This window comes from Peromyscus leucopus, chromosome 19 (assembly GCF_004664715.2).
Source record: "Peromyscus leucopus breed LL Stock chromosome 19, UCI_PerLeu_2.1, whole genome shotgun sequence".
Taxonomy (NCBI): Eukaryota; Metazoa; Chordata; class Mammalia; order Rodentia; family Cricetidae; genus Peromyscus; species Peromyscus leucopus.
The window spans coordinates 30471684-30496246 of NC_051079.1; the positions used below are offsets into that span (position 1 = coordinate 30471684).

A 24563-nucleotide genomic window follows, 5' to 3' on the forward strand; every position below is an offset into this window, starting at 1 on the left:
AGAAGAATAAATATTTATAGATTGTTGTTATGCTGGTTTAATAAATTAGTGGTTGTAGAGTCTCCTCCAATAACCAGTACTTCACTAGCACTAAGTGGTTAGCTGGGTTCCCAGTGTGGGCATGGTTTCCCTCTTGTTGGGCGGCTCTTAAGTTCAATTAGAGAGCTGTTGGTAGTCAAGGTAATCATGCCTTGCTGCACCCGTAGAGTTATTGTGCTATGCTGCTCATTGATGTGGTCCATAGGCATCCTATATGATAGGACTGTATAGGTTGGTTGCCTCCCTCCTTCCAAAGCTTGCATGGAACCTTCTGGCACCATGAAAGCTAGTCCTCAGGGAGGGTGCTTTCAAGTCAGTTCCAGCTCAGGGGTTCCTGGGCCCTGTTTCTGAAATGCATGATGTCTTCAGCAATAGGGACTTCCTTTCCACTTCTAGGGGTAGCCAAGGACAACAGCAATTGGCTGTATATTTTGGGAGTCTCTTGGGCAGTTCTGGCCAACAACACAGAAGAGTGCTTCTCATGCCTGGTGTTGGGGTTTTTGTGAAGAGGTCATCTTACTGTTCTTTCCTAGGTTTTTCAAAGTTGCAGCTGCCTCCTAGACACTTTCAACCCAACCTCCTTCCATTGCCTACATTAGTACCATTAGTATGGGAGTAGTGTCTCCCCACCCCCGCCAATGATTCGCCAGATGCCAGTTGCTAGTTAGAGATCTTACCAGAGACCCATTGAAAAACAAGTTCTAATGCCTGTATGTGACAAAACTTCAAAATCTAGCCTTGGCTTCCTTCCTTCAAATCCTCAGCCTTTGTTATGCTTCCTGGTACTGTCTGATATTAGTATTAAAGGCACACAAAAAAATCTCATCCATTTCCTAAAGCCTCAGGTTTCTGTCTCTGATCTAGTACTGTTTCGGGATCGGTGGATAAGATTTCTAGTCCTCCTTTGTGCTACATACTGCTTTTGGAAGCCTCCGCACTGCCTGGAGAAGTTTTTCATAGACTGTGGATCCATCTCCGATGAAGTTCTTCCCACTTCCCCTTGCCGTCCTTGTGTCTCCTGTGTTCTGGGCATATGAGAGTCCTAAGCTGTCTGTGCCAGCTCTCTATCCTCAGCATTTACTAAAGCGCCTGGTCCATGCTAGAACTCTGTTAATAATTGTTGAATTGTTCAAAGGCTTCTGACAAGAAAAGCCACAGGAAGAAAATTTCCTCAGCAGGAGCTGGATGTGTTTTATAGAGGACAGCTAACATGTAAGACTTGTCATGGGTAACATGTAAGGTTGTTAAGAAAAGCATGCGCCTTCTACAAGGAAGTGTTGGAGTCCTGGGTGCATTAATTCCTTTTGCACTGCATTGAGAGACGTTCCTGACAGAAGCAACTTGAGGGTGGAAAGATTTGTTTGGGGTTCATGACTCAGTCCATCCTGACCTAGAAGCCATGTTGGAATGGCCCAGTCCAGAGCAGCAAGGCTGTGGTGTGTGGCAGTATCTGTTCGTATGTCAATCAACAGGAAGCAGACAGTTGCAGAACCAGAGGCCTTCTGCTAGTGACCTACTTCCGCCAGCCATGCCTCATCTCCTAAACATTCCACCAGCCTCCCAGAATAGTGCCCTTAGACAGGGAATAAGTGTAATTGGTGCAAGAACTATGTGGGAGAACAAAACTAGGATGATGTGTGTGTGAGTGTGTGTGTGTGTGTGTGTGTGTGTGTGTGTGTGTGTGTGTGTGTGTGTGAGAGAGAGAGAGAGAGAGAGAGAGAGAGAGAGAGAGAGAGAGAGAGAGAGAGAGAGAGAGAAGGGGGCAGGCAGGCAGGCAGAGAGTGTCTGGCTCTGTCTTCCTAGCATCAGAAGATATATTTCTCTCACTTGGATGCAAAACTGGCCCAGATAGATGTACAACAACCAATTGCAGGAGCCTGGAATCTTGATTTCTCATCCTCTAGAAAAGCCTGGTGGGGCCCAAGTCTACCGCAGCCTTGTTTGTATCCTCCAGTGTATAGAAAGATATTATTATTCTCCGTGTGCATCACATCATGAAGACTGGAGACCCCTTGCTAGAGGACTGCTTCCTTCTACCTGTATGTGTAAATGGCCAGTAGTCTGTCTTCATCAAGCCAATCCAGTGGGCTGACATCGATAGCTACCTGTCACAACCAAGCATGTCCAAATACCCGACAACCAACACCATTAACAAAGGCAACCTTTTGGAAACATGGACTTCAACCAAATCCAAACCTGGAAATGAGTTTTCTGAGTCATATTTGTCCAGGACTTTTTTTCATGCGCTTCCCTGGCTCATCGACTTTCAGTGAGTCACAGTAAAGGTGTGGAGAGTTTGGAAATGAGCAAGCTTGCTCGACAACTTTTAGATGTTTGTGTTCTCAGAGTGGTCACAACTCATACACTCCCAGAAGAATAAACTGAAAACTTGAAAGCAATCTTGGCAGTATTATTGAAAACCTTAAAAATGTTCATACCCTTGAGTCTTACTAAGGGAGAAAATAACTGCCGTTATCAGAAGAAATCATGTCAAACCACTAATATCAGTTGCCTCCAGGCAGAGGATGCTAAACACTTTTTTTCTCTCTCAGTTTTATTATATTTTACATGCCAATGATAAACTCACCTTACTGTGATAATCAGGCAGAAAATAAATTCTAAAAATCCATTCCTTTCAGCCCAATAATTTCTCTGGAGGAAATAATTTTCAAAGGAGAAAAATATTTATCTAGATAAAGATATTCTCCATAATATTACTTATGCCCAGAAAAAAAAAACTTGATTTTTCAACAATAAGAATTCTACAATACAAAAGACCATGCAGTCATTTTTCAAAAGATTTACAAAAATTTTGAAATAAATATGAAAAATGTTTTTGTTACTAATTTAATAGGAAAATATAACATAAGTTATATGTTCAGTAATGTAGAATTTGCTATAGAAAGCTATAGGACAGAAAAGGATAGATACAGAAAGAGTGGATACATAAAGCATTAGTAATTTTACCTAAAATGGAGATCAGCAGTCATTTTTTTCTCTTTTTCTTTTTTGGCACGTTACTGTATTTTTCTAAAATTTTTGTGATAAATAAGTACTGGCTTTAATATCAGAAGTGCTTCCCACTTTAAAAAACATAGATGAATCTATACACCTGGCTGAAGAAAACTGAATCCTCAACAGTCGACATCCTGCCATTTTACTTCTGCCTGAATCCAAACTAGACAGAGAGCTCAAGCCCCAGTCATCCTAAACAGGGCTTCTGTTTGTAGTTACCTGGGAACAGGGTACTAACAAGAGTAAGTACACCAAGCTGGAGAGAGAGCTCAGTAGGTAAAATGCCCACTCTGCAAGTGTGAAGACCTGAGTTCCAGTTCCATAACCCACACTGGAAAAGCCAGGCATGGTGGACCACGTTTGAATTCCCAGCACTGGGGAGGTAGAGATGGGAAGATCCCGGGACTCTCTGGTCAGCTAGCCAACCTTCTTGGTAGGCTTCCGGCCAACGAGAGACTCTGTCTCAAAGAACAAAGTAGACTGTGTCCTGAGGGATGACACCCAAAGTTGATCTCTGGCACACACACACACACACACACACACACACACACACACCACACACACACGAGAGAGAGAGAGAGAGAGAGAGAGAGAGAGAGAGAGAGAGAGAGAGAGAGAGAGAGAATAATCCCACCTCGAGGTAGTCTAGACCAAAGTCCTTCATATGTGTCTAAGTAAGCCTAGCTCTTGGTTTACAGAAAGGACAGGACATAGAAGAACTTGTTGAATGACCTAAGGGGAAAGAGCACATGAAACGAAGCCATTCTGCATGACACCTACACAACATTAATTTCTTCCAAGGGTTATTAGATCAGGAAGACATTAGAGTTAGGAGAACCACGTTCCAGATTTCCAAAGAATAAATTGTTCTAACTAAATGCAGCATATGAGCATTTACTGTTTCCTTAGGAAATCTGACTGTGGAGTTGGCACCAGGCACAACTCCAGAATTATTGTCAATGTACTTAGGCAAGATAATGTCATGTGATCATATGGGACAATGTCCTTTATGTAAGAGATACATGCTTAAATATTTAAGGTGATGTGCTGTGATGTCTGCAACTTAATATGGAAAAACTAGCCCTGCAATATACGTACGTGCATATTTAAATATATTTGCGTATAGGATTGGAGAATGGAGAAATGTTGACATTTCCAGGTGGCTGAATTATTAAACTATTGCCCTAGAGTTTTACAGCTGAAATTTTTCTAGTAATAATTAGGCAGAGATTATGCTTTAAACAAAAAGAATTCAGAGGTAGCTAGGTTTGCTTCTGTGCATTTTGATTTAGACCCAAATCCTTTTAGGAACAGTATCTTTATCCTGTCCTGTCTGATGTCATTTACTGAGACTTGTTTTATGTGTATTTGGGGATTTGGGAGATTATATCAGATATGTGTCTTGGTGAAAGAAATGTACAATTATTGCAAATTGAGTCTGAACATTATCCTTTAGTGATCTTTCCACATCTATTCTTTCTAATCAGGGTAGGGCTTATAAATTAATTATGCCCTTTTAATCTGCTCAAAAGCTATTTCTCTCTCCCCCTCATATCTCTCTCTCTCTCTCTCTCTCTCTCTCTCTCTCTCTCTCTCTCTCTCTCTCTCTCTCTCTCGTGTGTGTGTGTGTGTGTGTGTGTGTGTGTGTGTGTGTGTGTGTGTATAAGCAACTATCCTCAGCTCCTTTTGAAATATTGTTATGGCTGAAGGTTGTTATAGCTGTTGATCATTTGTAGAGAGCTCTAAGAGTTCGTGAGAATTTACAAAATACACAAGGAACACAGCTTAAGCCACCTAAGGTAGAAAGACCCAGGACGATTTTTCAAAGAGACTGTCTGAGCTCCTGTGACCTTTTATAAACATGTCTAAGGTTGTCTGAGCTCCCTTGGGAATGGGTGTCGGTGGCTTATGACAGCCTGATGGCTTCTCCCACCTCTCCCATCCACACTACAAGAAAAGCCAAGGAGGAGTCAGCTGAAAGTGGGACTCAGGGGCTATTTAGAGGGAGAGACTTTTTCTGGGTCATTTTTTTTTTTTTTTAGCCAATTTATAGACTTGATTGTTCTTTGGGGGTGGGGGATAATCCTAATGAGATAAATGTGTGAAACCCCGAGTGAAACCAAGTGAAGCTGATTTCTTTAGCCAAGACTTCTCAGAAAGGCTTACTACATTGTCATTCTTTATCAGTCTCACTGGGGACACGCAATTTCCAAAAATACAGTGCCCACAAAACTCTTTTATTTTTAAAATTAGATTTCCTGGGACCAAACTCTGAGCAAAGCCAGCTGAAAGACACTGTCCTAAAAGGATTTTCTGCAGGAAAGTTCTCCGCACCTGCCATTCATGTCCCTCTGTAATGTACCTGCTCCTCCCTGGCTGCCTGCCTGTGGAGATGTTCCTAAGCGGAAACTGGGAACTCCAGCCCAGAGAGGTTAAGTTGCCCGAGCTAGATCCCACTGCCATGATGCCACCGTCATCATTCGAACCCAGGTCTGACCTCAAAGCTCATGCCTCTCACCGTTAAGACATCCATCTCTTGATGTGAGACTGACCGCCCAGTGAGAAAAAGTGGTTCCTTAAAATTGGAATACCAGTGATTTTATGTGTAGCCTCTCCATATTTGGAAACCCATAAATGACTGTTGCAATACCGGATCAGGTGAGGCCTCTCCCTGGCTAGGCTGTAACCTAGAGGGTGGTTGTCAGCATTGGGTGGAAGCTAAACCACAGTTTGCTTTGAAATGGAGCCACAGCCTTATCTGAGTATCTCCAGCAGGGACAAGCTGTCTTCCTGAGCTTTGAAATACTTCTTCCTCGTTGTCTCTGAGCAGGGCTGGCACGGGTCCTTGTCTCATGGGCCAAACTCCCACGTCAGAACGTAAGACGAAGGATCTCAACAACAAGAAGCAGATGAGTGTGTGGAAAACGATCACCATAGGCCCAAATCCGAGACTTCATCAAAAATTAATCACTGACTGGGGATGTAGCTCAGTTGGTAGAGTGCTTGCCTAGCTAGCACCAAGTCCTGGGTTCAATTTCTAGCACTTCGGAAAACTGGATTGGGGGCACAGGGGTGGGGGAGATGTCTCAGCCGCTAAGAGCGCTGGCTACTTCCACAGGACCTAGGTTCAGTTCCCAGTACCCATGTGGCAGTTCACAACCTTCTTCTGGCTTCTGCAGGCACACGAGTGGTACCTAACCATGCATGTGGGCAAAGCAAAACAGTTTCATAAGCATAAGATAAAAATAAAAATAAACAACAACATCTGGGTATAATGGTGCACAACTGACATCTTAGCACTCAGGAGGTAGAAGCAGAAGGATAGGAAATTCAAGATCATGCTTAGCTACATAGAGTTTGAAGCCAACCTGAGATACATAAGAACCTGTTTTGAAAAATAAATAACAACAACAATTAATAATAATCACTTGATGGTTCCCTGTCATTCAAAGGCTCTGTCCCGAAGGCGCCAGCCTGGTCTACAGAGTGAGTTTCAGGGCAGCCAAGGCTATGCAGAAAAACTCTGTCTTGAAAAATCAAAATAAGTAAATAAGTAAAACTGTCTTCACCATTCCCTCACTTCCAGCATGCTGTGTATTCCCATCAGAGAGAAAGCAAGGGAAAATCTCAGAAGCAAAACAAACAAACAAACAAAAAAACTGCCTTGGAGTTTTCTCTATCCCAGCATTCTCCAGCAGAAGTGACGTACAAGCTGTGGGCATGGGTTTAACTTTTCCGGTAGCAGCATTCTAATAATAAAAAGGAAGAGATAAAATTACTCTGAATAGTGTTTATTCAACTCAACATATCTACCACTGTCTCATTTAGACATGACATCCCAGGCAAAAGGTTCTTTGTGAGGCACCTTATACCCTTTTTTTGATACCCCTTCAAACTCCTGCGTCTGGTTACATTTATAGAGCACATCATTACTTCACCAGACCTTATTATAAATATTTGATCCGTACCCAGATCTCATGAAGTAGGTAGCTAGAAAGTGGATTTGCATGTCCAAATCGTTGCCATCATTAGAATTGTTGCAATCCTAAATTCGGTTTCCTACGTAAGTTAAATTAAGAGTGAGGTCTTTATGGGAACTGGTTATACTGTGAAGCTGGTGGTTACCCCTGGCTTGCGACTAACCTTTTACACAGCTTGTAGCAGCCCAGTACTCAGAAGTTCTTAATGAGGCCGGTAGTGCCCCCTAGAGGGCATTCCGGAAATTTGTGGAAACATTTATTTTTTAATTTATTGTTGGTACTGCTTTTCCACAGGCATTTAGAGGTTGAGAGGCAAAGGACCCCAGACACCTTGCAACAGACAGACAACACTACATAGCAAAAACATTGTCTCACATTAGGGGACATTTGAACCTAGCCATTTGTTAAGTTACTTGATTTATGTCATATTTTATTTTATTTGTGGGAGTTGGGTTTAAATATGTTTGTGGAAATTGAAATGCACACATTAGAGTAAATTTGTTTTTTAATTTTGTTCAGAGTGCTACTAAAATCTGTCCAACGTGGTTTAGAACGTCATTTAACTGACCAATTAGGCGGGGCATGGTAGTACATACCTGTGTAATCCTAGCATGTAAGAGACTGAAGCCGGAGGATTGTGACTTTAAAAACCAGCCTGAGTTGTATGTATAGCAGGTTCCATGCCAAGCCCAGCCTGTGCTACATAGGAAGATCCCCCACCCCACCCCCACCCCGTGCACTCCTCTCTCTCTCTCTCTCTCTCTCTCTCTCTCTCTCTCTCTCTCTCTCACACACACACACACACACACACACACACACACACACACACACACGGCCATTTTATCAAACATCGCTGGCACTATTACAGTCATAGCAGTCATAGCCATGAGCCTAGCATCTATTTCATCAAAAAACGTCCACATGAAGTGCACCCAAGGGTTTGCTTCTAAAAGGTGCACTGTTTTATTTCAATTACTTTTCTTTCATTTCTCTTTATGTTAAAGCAAAGTTGTATTGTTTTGTTGAACTCGTAGACAGTTATTAAATTTGTGAGCTGCACTCCAGAGTAGTAAGAAGAAGCTGGAAATTACCGCTCTCCTGAGAGCATTCATTTGGGTCTGATGGGTACAAAGCCATCTTTCCGGGGAGAAGGCTGATGGAGGGCTAGAGGGTGAAGACTGCCACCTGCTGGGAGGAGGGCGAACTGACGTTGAGTCGCCACAGAAGTTAATAGGACAGAGGATTGGGACCTACTCCAGGGGCCCTCATGGAAGCCTGGGCTCCAGCCCTGATCCAAGCAGCCAAGGAGGAAGGTCCCTTTTCCCAAGTGGAATGTGGAGTAAAGGGCAGAGTCAAGGAGGTGAGGAGCAGGCCAGGCTGGCAAGAGCAATCAGCAGGCCAGAGATATTCCTGGTCTGATCCAAACTTAATTTGCCTATGTATAGGCCAGTGGGTCCAGCGAAATGTAACAAGATGCCACTGTTTCAGAGCGCAGAAAGTTCAAGTTTTCCAAAGTTTGTATCCATTTAGAAATCCACTTGAAAGCACACAATTAAAACACAAATGTGCATCTTTTTCCATAAATTTGACAAGCAGACACATAAGTGTTTTTTTAAGTCCCCTTCACAATCCTGAAAAAAATAATTGTTACTGTAAATCTAGAATATATCCCTCCCAGTGTTTCATGTCTCATCCTGCTCTCTAGTTAAATTATATAGCAGTGAGTCAGGGACACTGACATTATTAAGAACGTGTGTCACGTGAACTTGAAGCATTGTCTCCCGGGGTGATGGAGGTATATATGATGAAACCTGGATTTGGACCTGGATAGTTTGTCCTGAGATTCCACACATTATGCAGATTTGAGTTATAAACAAACTCCTACATAGCCTAATGCTCCCCCCCCCAGGAACAAATAGGTATTGACTAAATAGTTCCAAATCTGTCTATAGAGATGGCTACACCTCAAAACATCGCCACAAGCACAAGGCAATGCAGGAACTAAAGCACAGCCCCTCTACCTGGGTTTGCTTAACTCTTGCACAGGTGATCAAGTCTGAGAAGAAAAACAGAGCTAATTTTGTATTGCAAGTGGGAAAATGTTCTTAAAGAGGTTAGGTCCAAGTGTCCTGTTGGGGAGGTCCAGAGTCTCTGTTGGAGAGATCTCCACTGTCTTGTCACTTTCTGACCCACCCCGCTCGACTGAAACTCAAGTCTCTACCTCCCTTCCTCAACACTGGCTCCCGGTCACATATCAGAGCTGCCTCTGAAGCCTTCAAGACATCCTAGAGCTATGGAAAGGGAATTTGATTCTAAGAGCTGTAAACCTAACTTCATCATAAAATTGCTGAGTGACTGAAAGAAGCCATCAGCCTCGCTGGGCCTTGTTTCCTCACCTCCAAAACTGTGGACATAACACCCTCTCTAACATCTGCTACAGTTCCACCTCTGGTAGTGATGAGTGAGGAAGAAGGGAACTATGGATGCAGTGAAGAAGACCCTGTCTCCATTGATTTGTCAGAGGCCACAGGTGACTGTCCTCTTGGGAGAGGTCTGGAATGGCTGCTCGGGCTTATGGAGTAAGACGGAGAGATGGCATCATTCTGAAGGACACACAGAGAGGAAGACTTACCTTGGGCCATGGAGAACACGCTGGCTTTCACAGGGAAAGAAGGCACAGAGCCTGCAGGGGAGCAGCCACTAAACGAAGAGAAGCTTGGAGGCACATAGGAAGTGCTTAGCGTTGTCTATAGATTCATGGACGAACAAGTGGCAGCCCTGGTGGGGAACGTTGCCCTGGTGTTTGTGCACAAAGAGAACAAAAGAGGAGGTAGAGAGAGCAAAGCCAGAGGGATAGACTCAGGCTTCATAAATCTGGCCCTCCGATGCCAGACCAAGGATTTTCATATCTGTGCTGATAAGGAACCTGTCGTGGTTTGATTGTGAAATGTTACCCCACAGGTTCTTCTTGTGTTTTAATATTTGGTCCTCAGCAGGTGGCACTATTTGAGAGGTTGTGGGAACTTAGGGGTAGGAGACACAGCTGTCCGAAGCAGGTCCCTGAAGGCAGGCCTTTGAGGGCTGTGGGGCTCCCTTCTAGCCCCTGTGTCTTGGTCCTCCATCAGGCAACCAGCTTTCACCATAAACTTCTGACCAAATCACTCCATCATGTCTTCCCCACTGTAATAACCTGGGAAGCCGAAATAGATCCTTTCTCCCGTAAGTCGCTTTCCGTCAGCTGTTAATAGGCACCGACCAGAACCATGTCCTGCAAAGATCACTCTGGTGTGATGAGTGAGCAGTGAACCTGACCATGATGTCTGCATCTCTCTTTACAGAATTACATCCCCCCCCCACACACACACAGCCTGCCTTTCTCTCAACCCATGGGGCCCTCATGGACCTGATGCCCTCCAGAGATGGCCAGCTGATCTATCTTGGCCAAGGGGAGCATTTCAACCCAATGGATCGCAGTGCTTGGTCCTGGTACCCGACTTGAGGCAGGCCGGTAAGAAGACTCCCAGAGTGAGGTGGAAGTATGAGAGCAGTACTTTCTCCACGCACAGTGCACTCCAGTCCCACCTAACTGGAAGAACAGCAGCCTGTGTGCTTCTAGACGCCTTCTCCTTTTAGTCCCGCCCACAGTCTGTGGTGGCAATGGAAACCTGCCTGAGAATGAAGCCACCAGGGAGGATGCAAAGACAGCAGGCATTCGAGCCAGGGTCTGATGGCTTCATTTACATTCCTGGATGGAGGTGCCCTTGGATTTCCAGGAGTCTTGGAAGTGATCCAGTCACATCTCTCCTCCACTCAGATTGGTTTCCTGTCTTTTTGTAATGGAATGATTCTAGCTAAATATAGTCGGGCACTGTGTTGATGCCTAGCACTCATTCCTCTAACAAATATGTCTAAGTGGCAGGTGCTGATCAAGGCGCCGAAAATACATGGGAGAGCAGAGACCCCTGCATCCTGGAGCTTACATTCTAGTGGGGAGCTGCGGCATGGGGCAATGAACAGAACTAATTAAGTCATAATTAAGAACATAATGTCTCAAAGGGTGATATATGTTCTCAGAGAACAAAACAGGGTGGGTGGGGACTGGGAGCTGAGGCTGGGATGTGGGGAGGCTTGACTGAGCAGGAACTTGCTGTTGCTAAGGGAGTCCTTCGTGACTGGGACCAAAGCTTTCCTGACAAAGGAACCTTCTTTCTCAAGGCAGGATTCCAACCGACAGCCAGAGGAGCCGCAAGGAGACCAGAGTGGCTGAGGTTCAGTGGTCCGTGAGAAGATCGGCTAGACCAGAGGAACAATGGGGAAGGGCAGGCATCCGGGAGGCCACATTAAGAACTGACCTTTTGAAGCTGGAGAGACGGCTCGGTGGTTAAGAGCGCTTGTTCTTACAGAATGTCCAGGTTCAGTTCCCAACACCCACATGGAGGCTCACAGTGATATGTAACTCGAGTTCGAGGGGAAACATTACCCTCTTCTGGCCTCACAGGTGGTTCAGGCAAACACTCCTACAATCAAATAAAGTAAAAATAAACTTTTAAAAAATTGAACTTTTGCCTTTAATTCCAGCACTCGGAAGGCAGAGGCAGGTAGATCTCTGTGAGTTCGAGGTCAGCCTGGTCTACAGAGCAAGATCCAGGACAGGCTCCAAAACTACACAGAGAAACCCTGTCTTGGAAAAAAAAAATTGAACTTTCTGGCTGAAGGTGTAGTTTCGTTGGTAGAGTGCTTGCCAAACATGCACGAATCACTGGGTCCAATTCTTATAAACTGGGAGTGTTGGTGCACACCTGTAATCCCAGCACGCAGGAGGTGAAGGCAGGGGGATCAGAAGTTCAAGTCCATCCTCACCTACATAGAAAATATAAGGCTACTCAGTCTCAAAAGTACTCAATGCCCCCCAATGACCTTTCACCTTGAGAATCACAAAGCCATTGGAGAACTTTGATAGAAGAGATGTAATCCAAAGCATTCAAGGATCACTCTTGACAGGAGTGAAAACCCAGGACACTTAGAGGAGACCTCAGAAATGGGGTCAGGGCGGGGCCTGGCAACATTAAAGGTGGTAAGAACAGTCAGCCTTAGAATCTATTGGGAAGGTACTGGCTAACAGGTAACGCCAATGAATGAAACATGGGATCCCACAGGCAAGGGAAGACTCCATTTTCATGGGAGCATCTTCAAGGATAAAGTTGTCACTGTAAAGACAAGCAAGATGAGCAAATTTGGGAGTGAAGGTCAGGAGTTTGTTTTTATTGCACTGGATTTGAAACACCTGTAAGACTTGTAAGGAGGACACACAGGGTAGGTATTTGAATATCAGAAGCTCATGCCCACAGAGAAGTCAGAAATAACTCTTTGTTCTTTCCTCCTCCTCCTCCTCCTCCTCCTCCTCCTCCTCTTCCTCCTTTTCTCTTTTTTCCTTTTCTTTTTGAGACAAGGTTTCTCCACATAGCCCTGACTGTCCTGGAACTCACTGGCTCTATAGATCAAGCTGGCCTTGAACTCACAAAGATCTGCCAGTCTCCTAAGTGCTGGGATTAAAGACATGCACCACCACCATGCAGCAAGGACTCTAGCTCTAAACCTACACCAACCCCAGCGAAAGATCAGAGCAGACTGGGAAGTTCTTGTTGCTACCTCTTCCCTAGCACAAACTCCTTTATCCACGTGCATCTGTGATCACCTTGCAGGGCCCTCAGCCCCTGGGCCTTTTCCCCCTACCTTAGAGATTGATTCTCAATTCCAATCATCCTAGCCAAGGAAAGTTTGTTTGTTTGTTTTTTTGAGACAGGGTTTCTCTGTGTAGTTTTGGTGCCTGTCCTGGATCTCGCTCTGTAGACCAGGCTGGCCTCAAACTCACCAAGATCTACCTGGCTCTGCCTTCGGAGTGCCAGGCATGCGCCACCACCGCCTGGCTGTTTTTAATTTTTAATGTTAAAGTTCAACTCTGGGTATCCAATGTGATGAGGATGGCCAAATGCAAGCCAACAAGCTCTCCAAGAACAAAGACTTCAACACTCCCAAAGCCTCCAGATCACCCAGAAATCCTGAGGACAGGCACGAGGAGGCACAAGACAGGTGCAGACAGTTAGCGGGGCTGACAGGTGGCAGAGGGGGTGCAGATCCAGAACCCTGTGGGTTCCATCAGCTGATGAGTACTGAAATGCTCGGAGGATCTTTTGCTTAAAATAGGAACAATGAATATGGAAAAATCTTTTAAATGTTAATAGAAGCAGTATTAAAGAAGAAAATTGGACCTATTGTTTTGCAAACAGCTGGATCTACTGGAGCAAATTCAGTGAGCACTTCTGAGGGCTCCTTTCAAAATACGCTTAATTATAATAAGCAAAACTCCAGGAGGCACACTGCAGGAGAAAGACCTGGGAATTTAAAATCAGGAAATGTGGCTTCTAGCTCCAGTTCGGTGGCAGATTTCTGACTTCTGGGCATCATTCTAAACTACAGTTTCTAAAAATCACTCAAAATTGTAAAGTGGAAGGAAGGAAATAGGCCTAATAATGATAGATGCAGAAACACTTGAGGGGATCACGCGCAGGCAGTGGGTTAGAGTCTCGGCAGGCACGGATCTGCAGCTTCTCCATCGGGGTGGTGTGGGGGTGAAGCTGAGGGCTTGAGGAAGGAGAGTGCCTGGATTCGAATGCCATCTCTACCACCCTGTACCCTAAAGCAAGGCGCTCAGCCATCCACTTAGTACCTTCATCTGCAGTAACGCTTCCCACCTCTTGTAAAAGAGATCATCAGATTAACTAAAGACATGTGTTGTCTCCATTACACAACCAACACTCCCCGGCAATTATTCATATTCATTGCTACGCCATGTGCTTTTCGTAACAAGGCTTCTAGATTGGGGCCACACATATTGCCATGTTACAGCTATCTGATTGGAGTGATTGTACCTGCTGCTCAGGGTCACATTGCTAATAAATAACAAACATGACCAGTAAGTAGCAAGGCATATGGAAGTGATGATTTGCAGGGGACGAGGAGAGGACAGAGATCTTAGAGGCTTCCTCTAATGCTGTCTTCATTTCAGGCGGCCATCCTCTTCCTTAGCTGAGACGCTCTTAACTCCCATCTCTACGCAACTGCCTCCATCCAAATATCCAGCCATCCAGCTGTGCACCACCACCCCAGGACAGTCCATCTTGATGGGCAGCCTACTGTCTACAGCATCCCTCTGTGACTCTGTTTTTCTTTCTTTACGGATCTTATTGCAGGGCTTGCTCATTGGGTTACCCAGATCTCCCACCGGAAGAGTTTGTAAAACTTTGCCATTTTACAGACAAGAAATGTGGCTCCATCTCTGCTCTGACTCCAGGTTACGACGTAAGTAGATGTTCAGTTAATGAGCTCTCACAGCACCAATCCGAGCCTCTGCACCATGGCCTCACCGTAATTTCTCCTATAAGCCCTTTTCATTAACCTTGTGCTTTAGCTCCGTTGACAAAGGGGGTAAGAGTCGGGGGAAATATCCATGCTTTCCTCTCCCCTCCCCCCAAACATTCCTCTCTCTCACGTGCATATTTATTTATTTATTTATTTATTTATTTATTTATTTATTTTGGTTTTTTGAGACAGGGTTTCTCTGAGTAGCTTTGCGCCTTTCCTGGAGCTCACTTGTAGCCAGGCTGGCTCGAACTCACAGAGATCCTCCTGCTCTGCTCCGAGTGCTGGGATTAAAGGCGTGCGCCACCACCGCCCGGCTGCACATTTATTTATAAGGTGTGGTGGCTGTGCTTGGTTGTCTACCCGACTACATCTGGACTTACCTAAAACTCAAGCGGCTGGGTGTACCTGTGAGAGATTTTTTTTTTTATTAAATTATATGAAGTGGGAAGACTCACTTTTAATCCCAATCTTTTGAGGTGGGAAGATCCACCTTTAATCTGGGCCACACCTTCTGCTAGCAGCCTGTATAAAAGAAGAAAGTTCTTGCTCTTTGCCTGCTTGCCCTTGCTCTCACTGGCAAGCGATTCCTTCACTGGCAATGGAGCCTACTTCTTTGGGATTCTGGCATATACGGAAGACCAGATGAGACTTCCAGCCTCATGGACTGAACGACTCCTGGATTCTTGGACTTTGCATTAGTACACAGCCATTATTGGACTAGCTGGACCACAGCCCGTAGGGCACTCTAATAAATCTCATATTCATATACATTCTCTCAGTTCCGTTCCTCTAGAGACCCCTGACTAATACACAAGACTAACATACAGTGTGGTCAGCCAGGGTTTTCTCCTCTCCCAAAGGCCAACGCTCACTGTGAGGCTTAGCAGGATAGCCATTCATTCTCACTGTCACGCTGTGGCTGAGTCAATAGTGGGACTCACATGATACATGGGAGTTCATTTGGTCCCAACCATGCTGTACCTGCAAGCAGAGTTCTCGGGCAAGTTAGTTTTAATAATGAAATTCTAGTGAGGAAATGCCAGGTGAATTCACTACCAAAATTGGAAGTATTTGAGCAGGCTAGAGTGGAAGAGACTTCCTAGGAACAGTCTTTTCAAACTCAATGATGATCACACACTGGCAATCAATGAAACATGTGCCTGGGTCTCTCATCCCACTCCTACCTCCATCACAGCTTGATCTCTTACCCTTTTCATTCAAGAAAGAGGACCTGGTCACCCTGATATTTCCCTTTTCCTTCTTTCTAATAATTTTCTCACTGTCAATAACCAGAAGTGATAATCATGGCAAATTATTATCACATATATGGCAGCTCTATATTGCCCACCTTGTTATATCTGGACTACAGCAAAGAGAGACGTGAAGCTGAACTTCCTACCTGCAGTCTAATCAGAGAACAACACACACACACACACACAACTCAACAGAGCTGTGGCCATTTTGCCTGTTAAGTGACCCAGTCTCCTTCCATCCCAAGTCATCAAAAGAGTCAGCCAAGTGTGATATGCTAGCCACTGACTCCCAGGCTTTTTGTTAACTGATGTTAGTTCGGCTAATAGTGGTGTTTTTTTTTTGTTTTATTTTAGTGTGTGTGTGTGTGTGTGTGTGTGTGTGTGTGTGTGTGTGTGTGTGTTCACAGAAATCTTCAGAGGTCAGAAAAGGGCATGGCATTCCCCGGAGCTGGAGTTGCAGACAGCTGTAGGTCACCTAACATAGATACTGGGAATCAAACTCCAGTCCTTCTCAAGAACAGCAAGCACTCAACCCTGAGCATCTCTCCAACCTGACAGCTTTTTTTTTTTTTTTTTTTTTTTTTTCCTGGTTAGCCACAGCTCACTTTGGCTAGCTGAGCCGATAGACCACTTCCTCCTGCCCAGGGTCTGGTATCTATGTGTCTTGGCTGTTACTCCGTCTGTAAGTCCCAATAAATGTCACTTCATGAGATCTTGGTCTGTCTGTTCCTTCCTTCCAAATCTCTGCAGCCTTCTCATTTGGCAACGGGTTCTCAAAAAGAGGATCAAGTCTTTCTGCAATAGAGCAATCTTGAGTTGTAATAAATAGTGTGAGGGAACAGGGTGGCAGTGACGCATACCTTTAATCCCAGCACTTGGGAAGCAGAGGCAGGCCGATCTCTATGAGTTTGAGGCCAGCCTGGTCTACAGAACAAGATCCAGGACAGGCACCAAAACTACACAGAGAAACCCTATCTCAAAAACAAACAAACAAATAAATAGTGTGAGGGGAGCTTTATGGCAGAGCAACTTACCTAGCGTGAGTGGGGCCCTGAGTTCAATGCCACGTCCAAAACAGGAAGCTGATATGTCCTTGGATTTTTTTTTTTTTTTGAGAATGTTTTGTTTTTAATCTGGGAATGGGACTTAGGGGCCTTGAATGCTGTAAGCAAGCCTCTGCTGCTGCCACTGAGTCAGTTAGACCCAGCCCAGCAATGATAGACTCCGGCCACATTAAATATGGATTATTGAACATACATATTGACAGTGTCTGTCTTTTTAAATATTAAATTTCATTTTGGAATAATTTAAGATTAATAGGAAAGTGACAAAATGGACCAGACACTTCCTATAACCTTCAGTCCTTCGCCCCTGCCGTTAACAACTCTCACGGAGACCCTCATCACAGCCAAGACATCGGAGTGGCCGGATTAGTGTGGCCTCAACAGCAAAACTGACTTGACCTGTTTTTGTAATGTCCCTTTCCTGTTCCAGGATCTGCTTCAGGGAGGCATGCTCATACCCACGGATGTCAGGGTTCACCTTTCGGCATAGCCTCTCAATACTGGAGGAAATGCCATTTCAGCCCAAATCTGATCCTTTCATCTAGAACAACCAGTCCTGGCAAAGAGGAGAGCAGGCATGGAGCAGACGGGGCAAGCGGCGTTTTCAGGAGTGACTTCTATCATCCAGGCTAGAGGTGAGGGCCTACAGGACAGGTGGTGTCTACCTAGTCATCACAGGCCGTGACTAGCACCTCGTGTGATACAGTTGTTTTTTTCTTTTGTTTTTGTTTTTTTTTTTTTTTTTTTTTTTTTTTTTTTTTTTTTCGAGACAGGGTTTCTCTGTGTAGCTTTGCGCCTTTCCTGGAACTCGCTTTGTAGATCAGGCTGGATCTCATAGAGATCCGCCTGCCTCTGCCTCTCGAGTGCTGGGATTAAAGGTATTCGCCACCACCACCGGGAAAAGGTTGTTTTTTAATGCTCCCAAATGCAGACAGACAGTCTTAGCCCTTCACATCGAGTATAAATATGGCTTTTTGAATTTTCTCATTTTATCTGAGGGAATCTTCATGTGGAGATAGAGCGGTCCAGCCCACAGAGGCTCATTTAGGGAGAATGACCTTTAAGACCCAAGATGGATTCATGGAATTAAAGTCAACAATTCCTGGTACCTTCTGTGTATCAAGCACTAAGAAACCTACCTGCGAGAGAGTCATTTGCTGCCCCCAGAGAGGCCCCAGCCCATGTAGATGTCAGAAGCACTCTGGCTTTAGAAGCATTCTAAGGAAGGACCTCAGAAAATCAAACAGCTAATGCAGATTGGTGACATGTTAGGAATCGATGGCTCTGGCTGGGTTCAAAGCAATTTGATGTGTCTAGGTGGTTGAAATATGAGCACAACCACCAGGGAAGGTTGCTAAGGAGATCTTATCGCAAAGGGTGGGACAGCCACTCCTCTTCTTGCAAAGTAGGGACTTCCCACATGATTTATTCAGAGGAGACGGAGCTTGGAGATGCCGCCTACACAGGCAGCTGATTTTCTAACCTGCCCTTCGCGCAGCGGTTTGTCTTCCTTCCTCCTCTCTCTCCTCGGTTCACATGGTCTTCTAAGGACCCCCTGGTAAGGAGAACCTTACAGCAGATGATCCAAGTCTCCACCATCACCTGGAAATGAAAAATGGAAAGCAAACGTTATTGAGCTTCTGCAATAAACTCGAAAGGGTAGGAAGGAAGGGCTGGTTCCTTAGCCTCACTTGCCGGGAGCAGAGTCCTAAAGCACGGTGATGGAAGTGGGGGGGGGGGGAGACAGTAGGGTCACAGGTCGGCAATGATGCTACCCACCACCTGAGGCTGTTTGAGGCAAAGTCAGCCAGCCGCTGACCCGCCAATGCTGCTTGTGTCATTTTCCTGGTGCTCTACTCGGAAGAGCAGTGGTGACTTGAAGCAGTGGCCCAGGAACTTGCACTAGGGTGACCAGAAATGTTTGGTAAGAATGAAAACTACTGGGTGCCTGTCCTAGACCACTGGATCGAAACTCCTAGGAGAGGTCGTTAGGATGAGGTTGATTAGGGTTGCTGACCTTGGGAACAGCTGTCCTCCAGGATCCCCATGTCTCCATGAAAAGCACATGAGAAAGACAAGTCAGGAACACATAATGGCCTGGAGGAATGCTTGCAGGAGGTGGGCAGTGAAAACAGATACTGAAGATAATCTCAAGGGCAGGTCACACCTACCCTCAAAGGGAAAGGTCATGTTTTGTAGTTGTTCTTTGGTTTGGTTTTTGTGTTAGGATCTCACTGTTTCTTCCCAGGCTGGTCTTGAACTTGTGATCCACCTACCCCGCTCTGCTTCCCAAGATGCTGTTATCACCCAGCATTTTAGTAGACAGCCCAGATGCCCTGGGAGCACCACCCCCTATCCTCCCCCCCCCCCCCGTTATTATGGTCGCTTGGCTCAACCGCTCTTCCCAAATCATTATATAGCTTGATTCTGTAGGGTCCTTTGATCTGAAAACTTCAGAAACCAAAATTACTCTCAATTCGCCCAGCTTCACACAGAAAATTCCAGAAAGATCTCAAATATGCTGGTTAAGAAGATCAGCTGTCGGGGAGGGTGTGCATAGGAATGATTGGAGGGAGGAAAAGGAAGAGGGAAATGATGTAATGTATTATATTATTATCATTATTAATTTTTTTCTGAGACAGGGTCTCATTACATAGCTCTGGTTGTCCTGGAACTCACTATGTAGACCAGGCTGGCCTCAAACTCACAGATATTCCCCTGCCTCTGCCTCCCAAGTGCTGGGATTAAAGATGTGTGTCACTACACCCGGCATATTTTAATTTTTTTTTTAAAGAGGAGAAAAGATCAGCTCTAGAATCCAGATACACCTGTACACCTTCTGAAATCCCTTTGTGCCTCAGTTTCTTCATTTGACCACAGAGTTCCAACAAGCTCCATCTCCATCCATTAGTGAACGGGAGCATCTGCTCAAAGCCCTCAGCGTGTGACTTGGACAGAATGAAAGCAAGACAAATATTTACACAAATGCATGAGTTGTCAAAACTGCTTGGAAACACCGCACACTGACACGGACGTCACCATGAAAAGGTGAGGGGCGAAAAAGATACTGTCAGGGGGTAAAAAGAGACGAGCTTATTCATGGGGGAGCAGGTGATGCTCTGTGGAGAACTCCAAAAGCTGCTCCTGGCTGTGTGGGAGGCATGGGGCGGAGGCAGGGCACACTCCTTAGAGCTCCTGTGCGTGCTGGCGTGGGAGTCCTGTGTGTGACAGAAAGGAAGAAACGAGAAGGCGAGTGACAAACGCTCTGTGTGTGCATCTGTCATCACGGGTGAGCAATAGACGTGGTAAGAATCCTCAAGGCAAGGCCATGTCATTAGAGTGGGAATGGGAAAAAAAAAATCTCATTATTAGGGAAAACGGATGCCTCGTGAAGCCAGGGCTTTTAGAACTAAGAGCACCAGACGGACATTTTCCCAGGCTGGAGAAGCTTGTGTTGCTGATGGTTGGTGATAAGCCTTGGGGTCTTTTGCTTTCTCTTATTTCATTGCTTATTGCCCCATTTTTCTTTACCAGCCCCCGGGTGGAATCCTGAGGGAGTCTATAAGAAAACCCTTGAAGGGAGGGGAGGAGGGATGGTTCCTTGTCCCGGAAGCACCCCTGCACTTTGAAGGGCTTGATCTGAACTGCTTAGACAACACTTCAGTACAATTCATCATAAGCCCATCTTATATTTTCAAAGAGTAGAAGATGGGGGAGGGCGGGGGTGCAGGAAGGGATGCACAGGTAGTTGCCAGACCTAGAGGTGAGCCGGGTTCAAGTTAAAGTGACCCTGGAAAAGTCCTTCAGCCCTTCTGAACCTCTTTCCATATCTACACAGTATTGGAAGAGACACACAGACGTCATAGCCAGCCCTCAGGAGACTCGCTCGGGTTCGTCATCATCCCAATGGCCATTGTCACAGTAGATGTGGCCAGTGTCCTTGATATACGTAAAGGGTTATGGAAGCAACTTCGGATCAACTTGTCTGAGTTCAGAATCCTAGCAGCATCACATGACATTGTTAACAGTAAGATTTATTCTGTAGATGCCTGGCCCTTTGGGAGGGGGAAAAAGCAGGTATTTCCAGGATGGGCATCCCCAAGAGTCCGAATCTCCTTTCAAGACACAGAACAGCATTGCTGTGTTAGGCAGACAAATTCCCCAGAGGATTTTCCCCGTTATTCCCACCCACCACTAGTCCCCATTTCCAGGGCCTCCTTTCTGATCCTCAAGGCATGATCAGCTCAGGGGAAAAAGCGATTCTGATTTCTCTGTCACAGATTTTTCCTGTGTTTTAGACCCACACGCTTGAACTTCTGTCTCCCATCACAATAAGGACATCCCAGAAAGAGTAGCGTTCTGAGAATGAGACCAAATGTGCAAAATATCGACAAGTCCCAAGACAAAAGTACCCTCCCAATGAGCCACCATGCAAGCACCCGAGGGGTGCATCTGTAGGTATCTGGTCCCATGCTGAGAAGACAACATAGCCCTTGATATAGAAGGTCACAGCCTAAAGGAAACACTAGAGACCTCAGTGGTGTGGAGAAAAGAGAGGCTTTCTCCAGGCTGGCCCAGTGATACTTTCTGATGAGCTCACATCTGTGGACCCTCCCCAGGGATGGGTTGTGAGCACTCAATATATCTCAAGACAGACACATCCCCACCGTTCCCTTTTCGCCACAGTGAAGGACATCCTAGGTTGAGAGCCACTGTCCCTCACCATCAATCATGCCCAAACCCTTGCCTCAGTTCCATTAATAGAACGTCATGGCCTACAAAAGGTTTCTGTTTCCTATCTGAAGGTGAGGCAAGCAGTTTTGCTCTTGTCTTTCAGATGAGGGAGTAAATGATGGGCCAGCAGCCTCGGAGCACAAAAGTAAAAGAGCTGAGGGTGAGCTTACGTCTCCTGCCCAAGTAAAGCAATCAGCAAATTCATCCGAAGATCACCACTGTTCCCTGAGCCCTGAAGCGTGCGTGCGTGCGTGCCCTTTCCTTTCCAATGAAATCCTGCACGGCCCTGATGGAGAAAATGTATTTGGACACACCCTGTCTTGCATTCGTCTAAGAGTTCTGTGGAAAGAGGGCTGAGAGTTTTCACATCCTTCATCACAGGTGGCAGAGATCACCTCTGTCCTGAGAGCAGATGTCCGGGGCCCCGGGAACACCCAGTGGCTCTGGAGTACTGCCACGGACCCAGCCCTGGGCAACCGCTTCAGCTGCTTGGGTGGATATCCTTATACCTTCTCCAACCCGTGCAATTTCAGCCTCCCTCTGTGTTACTGACTTCTGCCTCAGGAACTCGCGTTCTTCATCAGTATCTGCCTCCTGTCCATAAGTTCCCATCCGAATTACCTTGTCCTCCCCCTCTGGCATTTATTATGCCGCCAGCTTCCTGCCCGTGTGCTTTCTTGGGGGTCTCAATCCCTGGAAATGGTTCTCTTCTGTTCTCACTGTGATGGCCCAGTGCCATCTACATGCCCTTTCCATAGTTCCGCCTTACATTTGCCACCATGGGCTGCGAGCTACCATTGCCCCATCACCAGGGGTGAATGATCTCCTTAGCTTGTGGTTCTAAGGCTTGCTTCCTAGGAACGAAGAATCTCTTCTTGGGGTAGGTTGAGGCAGATTCGTCATGGGACATCCACTTTCCATGTTTCCCTAGTCCTATAGCATACAAGGTTCTTCTCTTCCAGCCCAAAGCCATATAAACAAGTCAGGGTGCTTAGAGGCTCTGAACCCCACAAGGAAGCTGAACATTGTCGCATATGCCTGGGAAAGAGACAGCCGAGCTGGGGGCATGTGCGGAAGAGAGCCCAATAATGAATTCTTATAAATCTTCCATGCTAATTTTTGTCCTTTTTTAAATATCAGTTTTGCATTTTTGTGCATGTGTGTTTCTGTATACATGTGTGCCACATGTGTGGGGTGTGTTGGTACCTGTAGAGTAGGAAGAGGGTATTGGATTCCTCGGAGCTGGAGTTAGTTATAGGCAGTTGTGTGCCATCAAATGCAGGAGCTGGAAACTGCACTTAGGTTCTCTAGAAGAACAGGAGGTGGCTGTTAGCTGCTGAGCCATCTTTTCAACCCATATTTGGTATTTTTATGTTTTGAGTCCTAACATGGACATTTAACGAACACATACAAGAACCGCGTCTAACCTCGATGTAGATAAGAATATAGCAGTCACTTGCTGAGGACACATTCACTAGAGCAGGAAGGGAGAAGTTGGCCCATCAGTCTGATCTCAGAACCTAGACCCGTAATCCCATCATAACAGTGCATCCAAGCCTTGCCCGCCCTGGCTGTGTTGAGCGGGTTTGCAGAGCCAGAGAGCGTTTCTTGCTGCAGGATTGCTCTAAGAAACAATGACAAAGGAGGGTTTAGGTAACCGGTGGGTGGGTGGGTGGTGGGAGGGGGGAGGAGAAGCTGTTAATTTTGGATCTGTAATTCAGACTGCTCATTAAATGGCAGAGGTGTCACTGTGTGCCCTTCCTCTCTATTCACCTTCTGAACTAAAGAGTCAGAACCTGGCATTCCTAGGCAGGAAGAGCTCTCCTTCCCATGCTTAGAAACCCTGGGGACAGTGGGACTTTTCCCAACTCACTAAGGAGAACTCTGGCCTGTAAGCCTCCTGTCATTCAAAGGAATCACCCCAAACGATGTCCTAATCGAGAGTTTCATAAAGTGGGAGAATTTACCAGGAAGTGTCTTTTAAGCCAGGCATTCTACCAGGGGCTAGAATTGTGATACCTCAGTAAAACCCCCCACTCTATCCCCTACAGACAAAGAGAAGCTTAAACCAGGATTCCTAAGTGTAGATAAGAACTTAGACCCCTTTTCCCCAGGTGACTGTATCTGCTACAGGGACTTTGGAAAACAGTCAGGATATTCGACCAAAAGACTAAAAAGGGAGGCGGGTTAAAATAAATTATATGATCTGTGTCTTTAAGAACTAGCCTCACAAAGAAAGGGGAGAGCTCCTTCCCACCTCCCTGCTGTGAGTGAGAGATTTGGAAGAGCCTCCCTGGAGGCTTATAAACTTAGAAAACACCTTACTTTTGCATTCTGTACCTAAAGTCTTCAGTGGGGGCTTTGGGGACTGTGATTTAGGCACAACAAGACGCTCACTCTATTGTCTCAAAAAGGGGGCCTTAGACAAAGATATCTCAATATAGATAGACCCAGGCCAGTTTCAAGTCCCCAGAAATGATGGCGCCAGCCCCAGGAACAAAAGAACAGAGTCAGGATGTCTGATGGTAACCAATTAACCATGAGATGCCCCTCTCCAGAGATAACAAGACCTGACCCTGGAGAGAAGTTGTAAAACTCCTGACAAGGCAAACAGACAAGTTAAAATAAGATAAAGTCCAGGCCCGGGAAAAACTTGACCAATCAAGGATGGACCCGTACTAACCCCCTCCCCTCTAAGAAATTTTATGGGTTTTGCCTATAAAAACTAACTTCCCCAAGAAAGAGGCACTCCTCTCTGCCTCACTGTATTGGGTGTAGGAATGAGTCCCTGTCTAGACTTGTATCTGCAGAATAAACCTTGCTGTTGCATTCTGGATATCCAAAGGTCTACGGTGGTCTCTTTGGGGGGTCACAATCTGGGCATAACAGAATGACAGAACATCACTGGCACCTCATCATCCAGATGCCTCATTTCTTCTTTCCAGGTCACTCAGACATCCTTGGCAGTAATGACTAGAGTTCCCAGTCCCCCAAACACTAAATTCCTCTTTGTCCGTGTTTGTGTTAGTTCTACCTAAATTGAAAATCAAGTGATT

General features: G+C 45.7%; 1 long non-coding RNA gene across 5 annotated transcripts; it reads left to right on the forward strand.

The window, feature by feature from the left end:
- Window positions 1-18168: 18168 nt before the first annotated feature.
- Window positions 18169-23149, forward strand: LOC119086258. 5 transcript variants are annotated; one of them, XR_005089495.1, is made up of 3 exons: window positions 18169-18432; window positions 19654-20800; window positions 21611-23149. It is a non-coding gene; the product is annotated as an uncharacterized LOC119086258 (long non-coding RNA). The 5 variants fall into 5 exon arrangements; XR_005089498.1 differs by having other exon boundaries at window positions 19685-20800; XR_005089497.1 differs by having other exon boundaries at window positions 18169-18331; window positions 19635-20800.
- The last annotated feature ends 1414 nt before the right edge of the window (window positions 23150-24563 follow it).